The following is a 5,868-nucleotide window of genomic DNA, read 5'->3' as shown; positions in this document are numbered from 1 at the left end:
CCATAAGTATGTTTTCTATGTCTGTAACTCTGTTTCTGTTTTGTGGATAAGTTCATTTGAATCATTTTTTTAAGATTCCACATATAAGTGATATCATATGTATTTGCCTTTCTCTGACATGGCAATATTTCATTATTTTTTTATGTCCATTTATCTCTTGAGTTGGTTAAGGCCAAAGGATTAGTACTGACTCATTTACATCTTTGATGGATTTAGAGCTTAATCTTCAGTGCTGAAATCATATTTGAATTCATGTATTTTAGAATAAGTGTTATCTTACTTTAATTTTTTTTGTAGGCAACAGCTTCTGAAGTAATCTATATCCTTTCAGTTTAGCCAGCAGAGGAGAGAAGAAATCAGCAGGGATCTTGGGAGAATAAAAGAAGATTTTATTGATATTTATCCCTAGTTTCCTGTGGCTTTGGATGATTCAGTGTGTATCAGCAGAGAAACAGTAACCATCTGATATAATTGTAAAGATTTTGTGGCTGGCACACTTAATACCAGTCATTGATTAAGCCGTTTGGAAGACAGTGGGGAGAAACTAGAATTTTTTCATTTTATTTCATGGAACAGCTTTGAAAGATGAAAAAAATAGGTAAGTTTAGACATTAAGAGAGCATATTTCAAACACTAGCAAAACTCCACTAAAAAGTGGATCCTGTCCGAATGAAAGGATGGTTGACTCACCAGAATGATGTTTTTGACCTACTATGACCAACATTTGGTGAGCTCTTACTGTTGGCCAAGCACCATTCTACTTTATGCATAATAAATAATTCAGTCCTCATGACTCTTTGAGGTAGCTTTGTTATATTACCCCTTGTCAGTTTACAGATGAGGTGATTAAGGCCCAGTGGGCTTAAGTAGCTTGGTCAAGTATATCAGCAGGTAAGTGGCAGAGCTGGGATTATGAACCCAGGTGTCCGTGCTTCTAGCCACTCTCCCATGCTATTGGTTTCTCAAAGATATCTTTACATCTAACTATCGGGATTCTTATACCAACCTGCAAGTAGGTATTAAGAAGGCAGCATGTCATCCTACAGTGTGGTTGTCTTTGCCGGGCTGAACTGAGGGGCCCCAGGTTGCTCCCATCTTAAAAGAGTGGTGATGCTATCATTTGCCTTCTCTAGATTTATTCTAAAATATGATTCTGGGGCCCACACAGAGTTAATTCAGCATGGTGGGCTGGGGTTCTGCAATCTACATACTTTTAGTGGTGCCCAGATGGTTCTAATGTAATGCAGCTTTCTGGTTTGCTTTCTTTGAGTGCTCTCAGCCTAGTTTTAATCCTTATGTAATACTTTTCCACACATTTCAGGCAAAGGGAACAGCAGTGCAAAGGCGCTGGAGTAGGGTGGGAGTAAGATTTGCATGTTTAAAGATCAGGAAAAAGACCAGTGTGGCTGAGACTTGGTGAGAAATGGGAGAGGAATAGAAAATGTGACCACAGGGGTCAGACCACATAGAGCCTATAGGCTATGGTATGGGTTTTGCTTTTAATACTACATAAAATAGGAAACCATGGAGACTTAACTGCAGGGACTAGCATGGTCAAATTTTATTCAGTTCAGTTCAGTTCAGTCGCTCAGTTGTGTCTGACTCTTTGCGACCCCATGAATCGCAGCACACCAGGCCTCCCTGTCCATCACCAACTCCTGGAGTTCACCCTTCAAGCAGGTTTTTCAAAATAAAATATTTTCACTAGGCTCTCCATCTATGAGGAGATAGAAATCTGGGTTACTTTTCTGAAGATATTTAAGTTTCTTTAGATATTTCTTTCCACAAAGTTATTTTTAGCTTATGTTTTATATGCGATATCATAGGCCATTTTACTGAAAAGTTGAGACAGTTATTTCTTAATTCTTTTTGCTTCTTTTCAACATAAAATTTGAAATTCTATGCATTAAAACCCATGTTCTCGAATGTACTGTATTCGTTTTCTTTTCCTACTATAACACATTAACACAAATGTAGTCACTTAAAATACCACAGATTTACTGTCTTGCAGTTCTTTAGGTCAAAAGTCTGACACAGATCTCACTGGGCTAAGTAAGATGAAGGTGTCATCAAGACTGCATTCCTTTTGGGAGGCTTCAGGGGAAATTCATTTCCTTGCCTTTTCTGGCTTCTGGGAGACCACCCATTCCTTGGCTTCTGGCCTCCTTCCTCCGTCATCAGATCCAGCAATGTGAATCTCTCTGATTGTTCTTCTGTAGTCACATCTCTCTTTGACCCTAGTTGGTAAAGGTTCTCTGCTTTTAAACACTCATATGATTAGCAACACCCGGATAACCCAGAATAATCTCCCCCATCTCAAGGTCCTCAACCACATCAGCAAAATCCCTTTTGCTGTGGAGGATGACAGTTCACTGGTTCTAGGGATTAGGATGTGAACACCTTGGGGTGTGGCGCTCTTCTGCCTACCACACTGCTGCTGCTTTTAGAAGGAAATTGCCTTCCAATTCAAGATTTTATAAAGAAAAATTCAGTGTAACATAAAAGTTAGGAGCTGCTTTGAATCTGGTATTCTGAATGGTGATTTTTCAGTGAGGTTTTCTTCTTTCTCTCTATGAAAACAACAGAATATTTCATCATTTTCTGAAGCCTTTACCAGCCCTGTTATGCCTTAAATGTGTACAGAAGCTTCTATATTACACATAAATTGTTTTTCTTTCAATTGTTTCCTCAACTCAAGTATTCTTTCCTCTTATTTGTGCATTATCTTGATGTCAAAGCATTTCTCAACTTGACATTTTCTTTCCAAGGCTTTAGGCTTCTATTGCACAGACTTTTTATTGCTTCATAGGACAGACTCATCACAAAGTTGTTTTTATTCACTACCTGATTACATCGCTTTCTGACACCAACATTATTTTAACCTCCAAAAAGTATAGATGTTTCATACGATGTATATTCAAAAGGTCTTAGATCAAAACAATTAAAATTTTGCTGGTGTTCTTGGTCAAGTGTCAGCTTTAAAAGGAATAGATTTATGTTTATCTGATTTAAAGCATATACACATACACATGTATATATTGCATGATCTTTCACTTGTAATCTTTCCTCATTGTCTTTTCACCTGGCAGCTGACAACCTATGAAGTGGACTGTCAGGTACTTAGAATTCTGCTGCTGCTGCTAAGTCACTTCAGTCATATCCGATTCTGTGCAACCCCATAGACGCAGCCCACCAGGCTCCGCCGTCCCTGGGATTCTCCAGGCAAGAACACTGGAGTGGGAACTTAGAATTCTACTGGAAGTTTAAATACAGGTGGAAAGAATTTGAAATGTATAATTACCAACCAGTATTTTATGATCATCAAGGATTTTGTTATCTATTTCCAAAGACTGTGCAAGCTTCTTTTATCAGAGTTCCTATGAACTTGTTCACATAGGATTTGCATTTAGCATTATAGCTTTTTTTTTCCTTTGTACCTGTTTTTTTTTTAATATAAATTTATTTATTTTGATTGGAGGCTAATTACTTTACAATATTGTATTGGTTTTGCCATATATTGACATGAATCCACCATGGGTGTACATGTGTTCCCCATCCTGAACCCCCCTCCCACCTCCCTCCCCATACCATCCCTCTGAGTCATCCCAGTGCACCAGCTCCAAGCATCCTGTATCATGCATCGAACCTGGACTGGCAATTTGTTTCACATATGATAATATACATGTTTCAATGCCATTCTCTAGGACATGGAAGCAACCTAGATGTCCATCAGCAGATGAATGGATAAGAAAGCTGTGGTACATATATACAATGGAGTATTACTCAGCCATTAAAAAGAATACATTTGAATCAGTAATAAGGTGGATGAAACTGGAGCCTATTATATAGAGTGAAGTAAGCCAGAAAGAAAAACACCAATACAGTATACTAATGCATTATAGCTTTTTAAGCAAATCTTAAATTTGAGAGGTACAGGACAGTGCATGTGTATGTCTATTCTACTTAGCAGAAAGGACCAAAAAAAAAAAAAACAACAAAACTTCTTCACATGTTTTGTCATTTGATTTGCTCCGTCCCCATGTTTTTGTAAATGTTATGGCTGTTCCTTGACAAGTCTGTAATTCTTCAAACAGAACAACTATTCAAGAGAAGATTTCAGTTTTCAGCACTTGGCTTTTAAATCTTTTTTCTCCATAAACATGCAGTTTAAATTGTTAAAATGCCAGTTTGAACTTCAGCTACTCAAATTCAGATATCAACCAAAGTCTCCTTAACGCCCATGGTATTTCATCTTTGCTCAAATCTCTACTTTTTTCATGTTACATTCAGGGAACTCTGACCTGCCTACTCTACAGCTTGAGGGGTAGGAGAGTCTAGTTTCTGTATCATTCTAGAATCTATATATATATTTTTAAATCCAAGTTTTTCTGACTTTATTTTCCAAATTTTGAATGATAGTTAAGTTCCCTTGCAAATTAGTGATATATTTTGAATCCTCCAGGAGGCGGGGTGTGTGAAGGACAGCTGATAAATGAATATAGATTGGCATCATCATTATTGGGGTCACTGGGGAAGCTGGGTTATAGGAGTGGCTTTTAGAATATCTGTTTTCTTAATCTCTTGATTAAAACATATGAATCTTTTGAAAAGTATATTTCAATATAAACTAACCCAATTTAGGAAAATATCTAGGGCTATAAAATAGTTACTTGGTAAATTTGAAATGATGTTACTGCTCAGCTTGTGAAAATATTCAGGCCAACTTACACCAATTTGAAAATACTGTATTTGCCAACAAATGGCACAAATATATCATAGGCCTAAAAATTGGTTTATAAAACAATCTACACATTGCATGTGGAGTCAAGATATTTTAAGGATGTGCTTGAGGGAGTGCAAACCTTCATTTCATGCGAAAATAAAGAACTCAGTGCAAAGGAAATTGATGTTATGCCAGAAAGTTCCCTATCTGAAATATGTATACACACTGTGAAGGGGAAAAGAAAGCCATCTGTCTAATGCATGACTTCTAAGTACTGAAAACAAATCTAGACTATAATGGGTATAACTCAATATTTAAATTCTTCCATTAACAATCTTAAGGTAATTAATTCTTATAAGTGAGAATTGATTGGGTGAAAGATGGTATAATTTGATATGGAGTATTTAAAGTTGAATAAAACATGGCCTGTGCTTTCAGGGCCATTTAATTGGAGAAAAAAAGTATCCATGAAAGTAATGCCTGAACTTGATAGAGTGTTCACTGCCTTTAAAAAGCAGAGTTCAAATATTGTGGGACTTCAGAGCATAAACTGGAGAAGGCAATGGCACCCCACTCCAGTACTCTTGCCTGGAAAATCCCGTGGATGGAGGAGCCTGGTAGGCTGCAGTCTATGGGGTCGCTAAGAGTCGGACACAACTGAACGACTTCACTTTCACTTTTCACTTTCATGCATTGGAGAAGGAAATGGCAACCCACTCCAGTGTTCTTGCCTGGAGAATCCCAGGGATGGGGGAGCCTGGTGGGCTGCCGTCTATGGGATCGCACAGAGTTGGACACGACTGAAGTGATTTAGCAGCAGCAGCAGCAGAGCATAGACAATTACTTTTAACTGATTTTGGAAAAACTTAGTGGAATTGGTATCTGATATGGGCCTAGAAGGGTTTCCCACCCCCGCCCCCAAAAATCTAGGCTTTCAGAGGAACAGTACAGGGGAGGCTTGAAATGTTGACTGTAGAGGACACAGTTCAGCTGCAAGTGTGAAAGGACAGAGTGAAAAACACATGGACCAAACTGGCACTCCTGCTACATTCCACCTGAAGACATATTTTCACTGGCTTGAAAAGTATCACGTTTTCCTTTGAACTAGTTTCATATATTTAAAAATCAGGAAGTTTTATATAAAA

General features: G+C 37.9%; 1 long non-coding RNA gene across 1 annotated transcript; it reads right to left on the bottom strand.

Annotated features, from left to right (window-relative positions):
- Positions 1-1,546: 1,546 nt before the first annotated feature.
- LOC129643935 (uncharacterized) lies at positions 1,547-2,232 on the bottom strand. The gene is made up of 2 exons (XR_008710609.1): positions 2,045-2,232; positions 1,547-1,717 (listed from the first exon to the last, which is right to left on the bottom strand). It is a non-coding gene; the product is annotated as an uncharacterized LOC129643935 (long non-coding RNA).
- Between the last annotated feature and the right edge of the window lie 3,636 nt (positions 2,233-5,868).

The sequence above is a fragment of the Bubalus kerabau genome, chromosome 2 (assembly GCF_029407905.1).
Source record: "Bubalus kerabau isolate K-KA32 ecotype Philippines breed swamp buffalo chromosome 2, PCC_UOA_SB_1v2, whole genome shotgun sequence".
NCBI classification, from domain to species: domain Eukaryota; kingdom Metazoa; phylum Chordata; class Mammalia; order Artiodactyla; family Bovidae; genus Bubalus; species Bubalus kerabau.
This window is presented reverse-complemented; position numbering and strand designations above follow the sequence as displayed.